The 13717-nt window shown below is 46.1% G+C and overlaps 1 long non-coding RNA gene across 1 annotated transcript in view; it reads left to right on the top strand.

Moving 5' to 3' along the window:
• Nucleotides 1-12060, top strand: part of LOC124967158 (uncharacterized) — a 51354-nt gene extending 39294 nt beyond the window's left edge. The window contains exons 3-4 of the long non-coding RNA XR_007105471.1: nucleotides 1468-1570; nucleotides 11514-12060. This is a non-coding gene — a long non-coding RNA (uncharacterized LOC124967158). The remainder of the gene's footprint in view (nucleotides 1-1467; nucleotides 1571-11513) is intronic.
• The last annotated feature ends 1657 nt before the right edge of the window (nucleotides 12061-13717 follow it).

Raw genomic sequence — 13717 nt, 5'->3', positions numbered from 1 at the left:
TTGACTTCTCTTTCTTATCCTCAGTTTCCCTCACTGTAAAATGAACAGTTCTTAGGCGTTAAGTTTCCTTCCTACTCTGATACCTTATAAGACTATAACTCGTCTTGAAATAATCATAGAATCAGGAGAAGATTGAGACCCAGGTATTTCCTCTGCTCTTATGTCCTCTCTGATTTTTTCTTTTCTTTTTACCAGCTCAGTTTGGGTCATACTATTCCATCTCTGTCTTTCTTTTCCTCTCTCCTTCCAGTGTGATGTATATAAAACAATAGTCAAAGCAGACATGGTAGGATAACATTTGGATTTCAGCAGCGTTCTGTTCAAATAGGTGCTCAGGTGATTTCTGATTAAGCATGTTTAGGGAAATTTTTTTGAAATGGGGAAAATCTCTTAAACTTTGGGAGTAGGAGTTGGAACTCAGTTGCAAAGAAGGAAGTAACTAAAGACATGAGGGCATCTCACAGGGTCTGGCTGCCTAGGACACAGAAATGGCGGCTCCTTGGTAGGAGGGTTTGGACAATGTTAAAAATGAGAAAATAATCTGAACAACCACGATGATTAATACTAACACTCGTCTTCAAAGAGCCATGAGATCTTTAGTATCTGCAAAATATATGAGGCTTCAGTTGAAGTTTTTATCAGAGAGATGTATCTGAGGCTTTATTTCATCTTCAGTGAGCTGAAGGCAGCCTTGAGGGCTGGATGGAAGGGGGCCGAGGTGGGTGGAGAGAGGTCTGAGGATAAAGAAGCAATATCTCCACGGAGATGCCTTGAAAACCTCAGCATCCTGCATTGTCTCATGGCACAATGCAATAGGGGAGATTGCTGGCTTGAATAGTGCCTGTCCTGGGTGTTAGTCTCACCTCTACCACTTACTCTGCTGGGTGGCCTCTCCAACCCTCAGTTTCCTTTTTTGGATGTAGATCATATGATGAGCTCTATCTTGTAGGGATGAGGAAGGGGGAATACAAAATATGTGGAACCACTGCTTCACAAGAGCTCATAATGGATCATATGTAATATCACCCCCTCTGTTGTTCAACTGGTCATTTCATTTTGGGCCCATTCCCCACCTCTTTTGTCCCTCCCCACACTTTTTTGAAAAAAAACAAGTTGCTTTACAGAGGAGCCGTTGATGGACCACATCTTGCAATAGCCTGAGCATCTCTGAGGATTATTTTGGAGACATAATTTGGAGGTATGAGATGTAATTTGGAGTCTAACAGTAGAGGGAGGCTCAAAGAAGGAGCTGCAGCATCTGATAAATGCAGGCATTCACTGACATTGGCTCAAAGGTGGCTGACGGTTGGCATCCCTTGGTCTGGTCTACCACTTTGGGATATAAGGAGTGAACCGGTCCAGGGAAGTGCCCTCACCGAGTGGTTTCTTTCTCCTTGGAAATTCCTTCCCACAACTGAGCACAGTGGCTTCTCACCTGGCCATTGTCTTCTATCTGATTTTCCTTAGAGCAACTCATCTGGAGCCTGTGCTGGATGTTTCCTCCCATTGACAAGATGGAAGGGATGCTGGAGAAAAAGTTTCTCTGGTTCCTAAGCATCAGCAAATTCAAGTGAGTGTCCAAAGGTAATTGTGTTAGGCAACATGCTATTCCTACACTAATGGTCTTATGAGCCCCAATGATAAAGTGTGTATGTTCCAATGATTATAGAAATTTTATTTTCATCTGGTTTTTATATTGCTATAAATATTTTGCATTTACCAAATAAAGTGGTTGCTATGTAGAGATCATAACTTCTGGGACCTAAATTTGCTTCAGATGATAGGCAAATTATAGACTACAATATGTGATCAAACAGCAGTATGGGAAACTTAAATAGAGTGAGCCCTGAGGACAGAGGCTGCTTAAAACTATGGGGGATGGAATAAATGGGAGTTTTAGCAAAGCTATCACTGATTCCAGCAGATAAATTATGCTCTGCCTTTTTGTATCTCTTTGGGACTGTACTACATAAATTATGACCAAATATAATTTAGGCTATCAGCCTATATTTCTGAACATCCATCTTGTACATTTTAAGTACAAAATTACCATTTTGCAGAAGTATAAAATTGAGACAAATTTTTTTCCATCTGTGCATTTAACTTCTGCATACTTTATAGCAGCTAAAGGGTTCGAGAGGACCTCATTACCATCCGGAGGGGACGTTAGCCCCGCGACTATATAACTGTATTAAGATCTACATAAACGGGAATAAAGTTCGAGGGACAGTGGAATGTGGAATTATATATTCTTTCTTAAATGGAGATGTAACTTTTATATAAAACTGCTCCTCGCTGCTTTTCTGAATAAGAGTAACTGTTTATAAATTCAAACTTGCTGTTGAAGGAGTCCGTGTTTATGAAAAGTCCTTTTCAAACGTGCAGAAAAGGGCAGGCTCTTGGTGCAGAGGGGACAGACATGGGGACCTTCCAGATATCACTGAGCTTTTGGAGCAAAGGTCTGGATTTGAAATCCGGTGTGGTCCACGTAGGTGGCAGTGGACCCTTGGAGTCCCATTCTGCTGTTCCTCACACACGTTCATCCTTAGACTTCTGAGTGATGTGAAGCGAGGGAAATCAGAGAACTGCTGCTCCCACCCATCAGGTGTGAGGCATGGGGCTTCTCTCTGTGACTTCAAGTCTCTGGCTTCTCTTCAGGCCAGGGTGGGGTTGGGTCAGTGCAAAGGAAAAGGAGAGCTTTGTTCTGGCTTCCTGGCAATGGTAACTCCTCTGATAGCCTGGTAAATTTCTGGCCAGGGATGAGGACAGTTCAAGTTTCTTCTAGGCAAACCTGAGTTTCTTCAAGATTCAAGGTGACATTGCTCTGACAACAGTCATTGCATCTGAGGTCAATTTTTCTACTTTTGTGCTTCTGGGTCATCAGAGTAGAATGAAGCTTCATAGAGTTTATAGCACAGAGCAAAGCAGATGGCAGATGGCAGGGGGCTGTTAAGACTGTAGACCCTTCAGACCAATTGGACAATGCCATTTAGCCTTCAGTTCATATCCCCTCCCTCCCTCAGGTTAAAAAATAGCCTTTCTGGAAAGATCTTGGTGAATTTCCTCCCTTAATCTTCCTCTGCTCCTTTGATGACTCTTTTTGCACAGCTCTCAACAACGCTGCCCTGGATTTATGTCATGACATGGAGGTGATGCATAGCCATAGCTTCTCCCTACTGTACCTCTTGGAAGCTCCATCCAGGCCTGAAAACACAGAGGGCCATGGAGGAAGAGGAACCACAAGGAAGCCTCCATTCAGAAGCCCCCTCTGTCACTCACTAGCTGGGTGACTTTGGGAAAGTTTGTCTGAATCTCAAAATCCTTATCTATAGAACTCATATCACAATCCTACCCTGCATGATACCTGCTTGATTCAAGCCTCGAGTGTGGCTGATCCACTCTTCACATCACTCAGAAGTTTAAGGAAGGCTGTGTGTGGGGACAGAAGAATAGGCTCTAAGGGTCCGCGGCCATCTCCATGGACCACAACCAGAATTCAAATCCAGTCCTTTGCTCCAAAAGCCTAGTGGTATCTGGAAGGACCAAATGCTTCTTCTCTCTGCATCTCAGGGATACTACCGGGTAGTAAGCCAAGGGACAGAGGATGAAGCTCATGGGGATGGTGACTCTCTTAAACTAACTTTCCAGTTTTCTTTTTCCCATGCCTTTTCTCCACTCCTGGGTGTGTGTCTCCTTCATTCCATTTTGTCTATCTCTTGTGTTTTTCTCAATCACTCTTCTTTCTTCCTTCCTCTAGATGGCCAAATTGCAGAACAAATACATATTTCAGTCAAATAAAGTGGCTCATTGGTCTACTTACTATAAGCAAGTTGTACCCAAGAAGCTAAAGGAGGCAGCCCAAACTTAAACCCCTAAGGGGTCACAGTCCAAAGGAGAGAAAGGAGGGACACAGGAAGGACAGTCTAGGGCTCTCTCCAGCCAGAAATTTGGGCATAACTCCATGCGATGTTCAGAGATGGGAACAATGACACCTGACACTAATCGCATTTGTTGCACGTGTCAAATAACATGTCAGATCCCTGTCGTGTTAGTCAGTCCTTCATTGCTGTGAACAAACACCTGATAAGAACAACTTAGGGGTGGAGAAATTTATTTTGGGCTCACACTTTCAGAGGTTAAGGCCACGGTTAGCTGACTCCATTGCTGTGCGCAAAGTGAGAGATCATCATGGTGGAAAGGTGTGGTGGACATTTGCTCACTGCATGGTAGCCCAGAAACACAGAGAGAGAGGAGCCAGGGGGACAAGATATAATCCCCAAGGACACACCCTCAGAGACTTACTTCCTCGAGCCACCATGTCCCACCTGCCTAGACTTACCACCCTATTCAGTAATCCTTTCAAATTATGAATCCATCAAAATGGATTAATCTACTGATAAAGGGTATAGTTCTTATAATCTAATCGTTTTACTTCTGGAACATTTTTGTATTAACAAGGGAGCTTTGGGGTAAACCATAGTAACTGTTTCCTCACCAGTTTGAGGTGGAATGAAGGGCTTTGGGAAGGAATGAGTGTCTGTTCCTGCTATGTAGAATTAGCTTTAGGGAACAAAAGTCTCGGCTCTGTTTGGTAGTGAGTCCACCATTTCAAGAAGGTAATCAAGAAACTTCCTTCAGGGACAAGGTGTGTTCATATCTGCAATGGAGGACTTATCACTTTATATAGGGGACAGTGGAGTCTTGGGGGACTATACTCAGATCTGGCTCTTCTGAAGGGGCTAAGAGCCCAGAGTAGGATTGAAGCTGCCTTGGGTTCCTTAAAATAAAAGGAAAGGAACACGGGTCTTTAGTGACTGGGGAGAAGGTGACAAGAAGCAGAACCCACTGAAACAAGAAATCAGGTTCTACACCTGATATTTAGCCTCAGGCAGAGGATGTGGGCTCAATCATTCCTTCATTAGCTATTCACTGAATGTTTATTGAGAGCTTACTATGCGCCAGTCAGCTTCTACTTCAGTGCTTAAGATGACCTTAGGCTCACAAACGACCAGCTAATAAACAAGTAAGAAATATAATGAATTTTAAAATTCTAGTTGATAAATTGCTGTTCCTGTTTTCTTCAGAAAATGCAAAGGAGCAATAAATGAGAAGGTAAGGGCGACCTAGAGTGGGTGGCAGGATGTCCTTTCTGAGGAGGAGACTCATGAGTTCAAGTCCGGAGGATGAGAAAGAGCTGGCAATGGATGAGTGACCAGCTGAGGTGAGGATTGGAAAGACTCCATCCCTGCAGGCTACATCATCTGTCCCTTGACTCTTTACCCCTGAGGAAAGTCAAATTAGGGCCTTGAATCAACCAGGTGAGATGCTGGGTGGGATTGTGATAAAATTTTTTTAGATAAGGATTCTGAGATTTAGACAAACTTAGTTACTTTCCCAAAGTCATCCAGCCAGTGAGTGACAGAGGGGAAGGACTTCTGAATGGAGGCTTCCTGGTTATCCTCCCTTCAATGGCCCTCTGTGTTTTCAGACCTGGATGGAGCTTCCAAGAGGCCTAGCAGTGAGAAGCAATGGCTGCGCATGACACAAATCAGGGACAGTGACGTTGAGAGCTGAACAGCATTAAACCTGCTTGAGGAGGTGTTCCTTCAGTGGCTGCCCATCACCACTCTCCCAGACCGTGGTTGCTGGTCACCCCATTCCCGAATAATGCATGGCTCACATGTGCTTCTAAGTACACTGGAAATGCTGAGCCAGAAAAGCTTGGCGCTGGCTCTGGTCACTCATCTATCCTCTTCTCCTCTCTAAATCAAGGGCTCAGGTTGAGAATGGCCACAGGGGAAATGAGCTTAGAGCACCGACAGACAGACATGACTGCACAGCATCACAGGAGAGGAGGTGGCTGATTTTTTTCTTCCCTCAAAATTCTAAGGTCAGGGCTGGGGTTGTAGCTCAGTGGTGGAGTGCTTACCCTACCGTGCGTGAGGCACTGGGTTCGATCCTTAGCACTGCATATAAATAAATGAGTAGAATAAAGGTCCATCAACAACCAAAAAAAAGAAAAAAGAAAATCCTCTGGCCACATCCTTGGCAGAGCCTGGGTTATCGGAGCAGAGACAGACTCTCATCACCTGCAGGTGCTGGGGGAATTACCCATTAATTTGCTATGAGAAATGTAATGACCTTGACCTGGAAATGCACCCATTGGCATTATCAGCACACTTTATCCTCATGGTCAATCACCCCAGGAAGCCAGGCTGTAATCTGAAACCACATTATCAAATCACCATGAAGAAAATCATAGACACTGGGGCCCTTATCATGACACATTCTTTGGCTGAAGGCAACTGGAGATGTCCAACCCATCTGGATAGAAGCCTGGAGTCTGTGGGAAGAGTTTGGGCTGGCGCCTGGGGTGGCAGTTAACATTGTGAGCAGGAAGAGTGTGTGGAGGGAAATGGTGGATTGTCAGCGGAAGCCTGGGGGACACCCTCATCAAGGGACAGGTGGAGAATGAGGAAGAAATGGATGGAACTAAGCCTGAATTGAAGAAATGGATGGAACTGAAGGAGGAAAGAAGAAAACCAGGGGCCCAGGAAATAGACAGTTTCAAGATGGTGGGAATGATCACAGGTGATAAATGTAGCAGAGGTGTCCATCAGGATGACTGAGGAGAATCCATTGGATCTGGCTAGGGGATGATCATTCGATCTGGCAAGCAAGCGAGGGACTCAGGGTTGTGTGTGAAGGGTGCTTTGTCTGTGGTCTTAGAGCGGGAGAGCCTTGAGTCAGTAGTGATGGAGATGCCAAAGTAGAGTAAAGAGAAAACCGTGGGAGTCAGGAAAGAGCAGAGTGGGAAGGTTGGTCTTGGACAGGACTGTTGGTGAGACCGGGGGAGGGAGGGATTGCTGGGAATGCTGCTAAATTTGTAGGTGGAAACATGGGGCAGGGAAGAGCCATGGGGAGGAATAAAGAGAGACCTGATGGGGGGACTAAGAGTGTAGCTGAGATGGGGACCCCAAAAAAGGGACAGGGTCTTTTGCTGTTGGGTCGCCATGAGACACTGAGGTCTCATGGATTGAGGCTGGGAGAAGGAGGATTGAGCAGGGTTAAAATTGTAGGTTAAGGATTGGGAAAAGATGGAGCAGGCCAGAGAACTGAGTGTCCAATGGGTAGTGGTGAGTTCAGATGCATCAATGTGGATTCTGGATTGAATGGGAAAGGGGAGCAGAGAAAAGGGGGCTCCTGTGAGGGGCAGGGAGTTGGATCATGTTCTTGCAGGTCTCCAGTATGAAAGCTGGATGCCTGGAGACTGGGAAGAGAGGCCACTGTGGACAGAGAGGTGGTCACGAGATATAAGAATTCAGAGACCAGCTACCCTTGGAGTGACACACCAACACCATCCCGAGGCAGTTATGGGCAAGGGTGGTTGAACTAGATGGATAGTCTAGTCCAAATCTTAACTCTCTTGTGTGAACTTGAGTGTGTTGTTTCACCTTTCTGTGTTTCCTCTGCAAATGGAAATAATGATGTTGCTTCCATGACCGGGTGATTAGTACCATCAGGCAAAGTGGAAGGGTTAGGGATTGGATGACCCAAGTGGAGCCTTAGGCAGGGTAATGCCTAATTAATGATTATTATCTCCTTCTTCATTACTGCTTGATGTCACAGAACAGGGTTTTAGAAGGCTCTTTGGTAAGGATTGGGAGGGTGATGAGCAGGGGAAAAATTAGGAATGAGGACGTGCAGGTTGGTAAGTACATAGGAATGGGAGTGGGTTTAGGGGTCAGGGCATGAGGAAGAGAACCCCAGATCCTGCTGACGCTGTGTGTTAGAGAGATGGAGCTTCTTTGGCCTAGAGTTTCTGACCCAGGTCCAGCTAGTAGAGCTTGGTCAGGTCTTAGGCAGCTGGTGAATGCTCCTGCTGGGTGGGGTCCTGTTCTTGGGGTGTCTGGAGCACGGATGGGTGCATACCTAAATGTATTGTGAGGCAGTGGTGTGGATGAGGCAGGGGTGGGCCACAGGGGAATTTACCATGCCTCTGTAAGCTCAACCATTTCTGCCTTGCCTGGTGCCTCTGTTTCCCCATCTGTGGGATAAAGAATCAGAAACGATGACTTAGTTCCTCCCAATATTGCCATCTTCTGATTCCAGGTCTCTCTGGAAATGCCATTCCACCCATTCTTCCTGCAGGCTAGGAAGCTCCAGTTGACAAAGCCACATGGTTCTAGGGACATGGGGGGTCTCCCTTTCCTAAAGGATGGTGCTTTGTGGACAACCACTAGGAAAGTGTTGACCCACATCGGGGCTGTTGAAATACAGAGTGGAGCGGCTTGGAGGAAACCAATAGACTCTGGCCTCAAAGAGGGAGCTCCATGGTGCACGATGCCCCCAGGGTGATGGGAGGGTGGTGCGGATTTCCTGGGTCCTCCTTGAGAAGTATCTGTGTGTTAGTGCTCTTACGATGAACCCAGGGGCTGAGTATAAATGGGTGTCGGACTGGGGAAGGACACATGGCCAGTGCTGGGCATGGACTTGCGCTCTCGTTTTCTGAGTCAGGGTCTAAGACCTTGACCTCTGCCCCAGATAGTGAGCTTTATCTGGCAACTTGGTTTTCAAGTAAGGTGTATGGTCATCCCCAGTGGGCTTGGGACAGTGGGAAGCATGTCTCCTACCAAATGTCTCATTTGTGGAATCCCAGGAGGTATTGGCAATTGACCTCAGGGTCATTCAGGGCAAGTGGACCCCCTCCCGGTTACCATCCCTCCAACACACACTGGAGCCTGGGCACACATACCCAGGACATGCACTTGAGGAAGGAAGAAGGTCGGCTCTGGGGCAACGGGTCAAGGAGCAAGGGAATAAAATGCAAATTGAAAGTACCCATTGCCAAAGCCAAATTCTTCAAGAGCAGGTTTGCCTGTTCCTACAGGTCCCACCTCTGCCCTGCGCAAAGATGCAGTAGGTGCGCAGAGAGGCCAGGATCTGTTGCTGCATCCAGAAACCAAAGCCTTCAGGGCAAGGATGAGGAGGACCCTCCTTTTCCTTGAACCACATGGCTCCCTGTTGTTGTCTCCCACCCCCTACTTTGCTGAAGGAAGAGGGGGTTGCCTGCGAGGTGGAGCGGGGCTCCCGTGGAGAAATGCAATTTCGGTCTGTGTGCCCGGTGCCCTGTTTGTTCCCGGCACAGAACAATGACCTCTTGTAAGCCAGTGGTTTTCCAGCCTCACTGAGGGTTACTGTGCAGCCTTGATTCCTCCCCTGATTATCTTGAAGCCTGTCAAGCTGTAAGGTTCTCCCTCCCTTCTTTGCTCTTTCTTCCTAATAGACATGAAACAGTGCAGTCAATAATATTTTACTTGTCTTCTCACTGCGTGTCTCTTCTTCTGATCAGTTTAGGCGGGTTTGACTGCGGAAAGTCAGAAGGGAGGTTACGATCTGAAAAGTTCAGCCAAATGTTATCAGCCTCGGAGATGTTGCTAAGGGAAGGGCCCCCCAGCCCTTGGCGACCGGAGCCAATAATAGCTGCGATTCACTGATAGCATCAACGCCTGTCAAAGATCCAGGCGTTTGTGGTTCGTCTGTAAACGCAAACACCTGTATCCAGTCAAGCTATGATGGTTATCCTCTCTTTCCCTGTCATTCCGATCGGTTCCTTGAAGGGGCTGCCAGGATGTTCTAAGCTGTGAGTTGATTTATAAAGTGAAGGGTCTCTCCGAAACTTTGGCAAGGATGGGGAAATTGACGAAAGCGCGCCTCTCCTTCGAGGGGTGACGTGGAGTTTTGACAACGGTGAAATCGACAGTCTTCTTTTAATTACATTTTTGAACCCGTGGCACCAACAGCTCAAGCCACGGGAAATGGGGGCTTATGCGTCCTTTTATTGCCTTCACATGATCCCGCACCCCCCGACACACACACACCGAAAGGACACTTGGTACTTGTTTGAGATTTTTGTGTGTGATGAATTAGATCAAAGTGACTTAATAAATAGTGTCTGAGGAAGCTCTTCAGAACACAGTATATACATAGCTGGGATAGTTTCAAGGTTGAACAGGCAAGGTCCAAACTGTTAAACAAACTTAAACAAGTGCAAGGAGAAGACGGTCTGCCCAGGGACCCACCCTGTGGTGGTAAGATGGTGATGCGCATCAGGATTTTCTCAGTGAAAGGGCTCCTGGGCTTTTCCGGGCTGGGGTGGTTGGCTGTGGCTGCCTGGAAGGAAAGAGAGGACACGAGGCTATGGCGTATCCTTCCTAGGCTTCGTCTTTGGTCCAGATGTGTGGATGCTTTCATGGGACAAGTGTTTCCCCGAGGAGCCCTGCCTGGCTCTGCACAGAATGTCCCTGTACGCTCATGTTCATAAGCTCCAGCTTCCCACCTCAGCAGGAAGGAGGCACAACTCTCCCGGGTGGTCAGTCCATGCCGTCCCCTGTGCGTGTGGATATAGGCATAGTACCATCTTCTGGATCCTCTTAGCTTGTCTTGCAGTTAGCAGCATGTGGCTTGGAGAAAGGTAGGGAGAACACCAAAGGGCCAAGGAATTGGGTCCTAAAGGGTCACTTGAGGGGGAATAGTTGAGAACAGTCTCTGGAATTAGACCTGGAGCAAGCTGGGCTCTGGCACACGCTGGAACTAGGCTCTTCTAGAACCTCAGGGTGCCCGTGTGGGAAGAGGGCAATATCAGACGGTACTGGTGCACTTGCTGGAGGAACAACGGGAGACGAAGTACCAGCTTGCAACAAAACTTGCACCCACAGAAGCCCTGTACATGGGGCATAGGCACCTAGGGTAACGACTGGTGCAGGGCAGTCTTAGTGGTTTCTCCTCCTTCTCCTCACGGTTATTTCCATCCTCCAGCCCAACACTTATAGAATGAAAAGTCTAATTTGGATCAGAGATTAGTGAAAAAAAAAAAAAAAAGAACCAGGTATTCAGTTAATATCAACTTAAAGCATAAAGAAAAAAAAAAGAACAAGGATTTAATCAAGAACATAATTTATACAAGGTGATGCCCCCAAGGAGCCGTATTGACGTCTCCCTTTGAAGGCCCCAGAGGGCGAATGGGGGATGTGGGCTGCACACCCATGGCATTTCCACTCGAAAGGCCCACTGGATTTGTGGGTAGAGGCGCATTACATTCTAGGTATTTAAAAGATTGCACACCTATTGATTCTTTGTGCATAGAGCTCATGAAATCCTAAACTTGGATTTTTTTTTTTTTTTGCTTATGAAGAGTCCCTGAGATATATTGGTCCTAACCTCTGAATTGTTCCCATATATTTTAACTAAAGAATAAAGAGACTACAATAAGGCAGTGCTTGGGTTGCATATGCCAGGGACAGGAGTGGCATCCCATGTTGCACACACACATAAAATATAGCATCTGATGGGGGCTGGTGGCAACTGGGAGCATTGTGTCCATTGCAAGGCCTCTGCAGAGAAGGGCCTCTTACTCTGTCCCTTGCTTTGCAACAACCTCCCTCAAGCCTGTATCACTTTTCGCTTTGGACTAGTACAGTAGCTGCTGAAAGACTTCCATTTTTTTCCTCCAGCAGGAGGTGGAAATTGCTCTCAACGAAGACCGACTTGGCCTCACCTCTGCTCAGGAGATGTACGTCCCACTGCCTGGAGAACATGCCATATGACTAACGCTGTAAAACTACAACTCTGCTGATACGTCATGTTTTGGCGGGCTCAAACTAAGATTTCAATCGCTTCAAGGAAGTGACTGGCTCTCCCTTTGCCCAGGACAGCAAAGGTTTTAGCACTGAAAGTTCCATATGTCCCAAGTACACCCGGGGGAGGGGAACGGGCATCCAAGTTTAAAGAGAAAGGCATCTCAGGCCTTCATATTTTGAAGGGGGATAAAAACAGGAAACAAGAGGTTGAAATGTAAAAAAATGATTCCGTGCCGAGAGTTCAGTGGAACAGGTGCTTGTTTGTTATTTTAGAACATTCTTTACAGGACATATCGATATTCTAAGGGCAAGTGGCTTGCTCTGGAGGGAACAAGACTAAAATTTCATTCTGACTGTGAAATTGTGTTCTGTCCCCACTCCACCAACCTCTTCAACACATTATTTCATTTTTTTTTGAGATATTTGACTCCTTTAGATTAATGTGATTTGAGAATAAATAACCAGGATTATATTTTAATTTTAATTTATTTTTAGCTGTTGGCCCACAAAGGTAAATGTCTTTGACTTGCAGCTCTGTCAGATTTGTTTTTTAGGGTTTTTCTTTTTTTTTTTTTTTTGACCAAGGCTGGCAACATCACTTGGACATTCCATGACAACTGGATTCTAGTTTTCTGGTTGAGGAGCTGTCTCCTCAGCTTACCTTGGCTTAGCTAATCTCAAATGATTGAATAGAGTGAGAAGCGGCTCATTCATAACTAGATTAAAAAAAAAAGGCTTTCCATGATATACCTCATCTTCTAAAGTTAACGTGTAGATATAAGTAATTAACATTGTTAATTCAGTTGTTGATAAAGAATTCCCTTTCTGTGTGTTTTTTTTTTTTTTTTTTAAACTTGCTTTTTGGCTTAAGATAAATCTCTAAGGAATTTTGTGACCGGCCCATGAAGATTTGCAGTAAGATGAGGGACCACACCGGGGTGGCCACCTTGAGCCTCCAGTCCTCTGCCTCGGTTACCTGCTTGAAGGGACTCGGCCCCAGGATGTCATCTTTCACGTCCGAGTAGAAGTCACAGTGGCTGCACACCAGCCCCTCGTCCTGACAGTGCATCTTCAGCCACCTCGGTGGTTCCTTCCGCCGTCGTTGAAGTGCAGGTCTCCCCCTCCCCAGAACTGGTCTCCTTACGAATTGACCTTTGAGACTGTGTGCTCAGTAATGTGTCTAGTTTTGCTTGGTTAAACATGGAAAAATGTTCCTCTAGATCGAACCAGCTCCCCATTTATTTCAGAGCATCCTGTCTCTGACGTAATGCTGCCTGGTTTATGGCCTGGTTGCTGCGCATTTCGGGTTGAGTAATGCCTGCCGGTGCACGAGGCACCGCCTACGTAACCGCAAGGAAGGGGCAACACCCCAGGGGCCTCCCAGGCATCTGCTGGGAAATCGCTTCTTTGGTGCCAGACAAATGAATGTTTTTCATATTTCTCACAAAAGGAAAAGGGTTGTACGACGAAGGTTAACATAACAATCTTCTCTTATTACAATGATTTATGTGTGCATAACTCGAGCAGCGGAATGTCATCTCGGAGGTTTTTAATTGGCAGACTTCAGGGACCACAGAGGGAGATGACAGAGCCGAGCTCTGGAGAAATGAGTGTCGGCTGCCATTCCCAGCTCAGCCCCACGGAGGAGGCCTAATAAATCTCCAGGGGAAGGCAGTCAACTTTTAAACTTTTTATTAACCTGATCTCTGCTAATGAAATACAAAGAGGAGGCGATGATCTTCAACTTCAGAAGATTCTGTCTCGTGATGCGGCAAATGACTGCGTAGGATTCTTGAGATACAACCAAACATGAGTCTTCTGGCAATTTCCATTCAAGGACCACAATGCTGCAACTGACAGTCTTTGTGACTTCGATGAGTCACTTGGTTCCGTCTTGCCACATCGGATCTGACCATGTATTTTTAGGGATGTCAAAAAAAAAAAAAATGCCTTTTCTTTTGTGAACATCTTCTAAGCCCTTGGATAAAGGTATTGTTTTAAAGTGGAATTGTTACTGCTTTAGGCACCATGATGGGTTCAGAGAAGAGTCTTTATCTACCCAGGATATTTCTAACTTT

Source organism: Sciurus carolinensis, chromosome 16 (assembly GCF_902686445.1).
Source record: "Sciurus carolinensis chromosome 16, mSciCar1.2, whole genome shotgun sequence".
In the NCBI taxonomy this organism is placed as follows: Eukaryota; Metazoa; Chordata; class Mammalia; order Rodentia; family Sciuridae; genus Sciurus; species Sciurus carolinensis.
The sequence above is the reverse complement of the archived record's forward strand: the minus strand, read 5'-3'. Positions and strand labels throughout refer to the sequence as shown.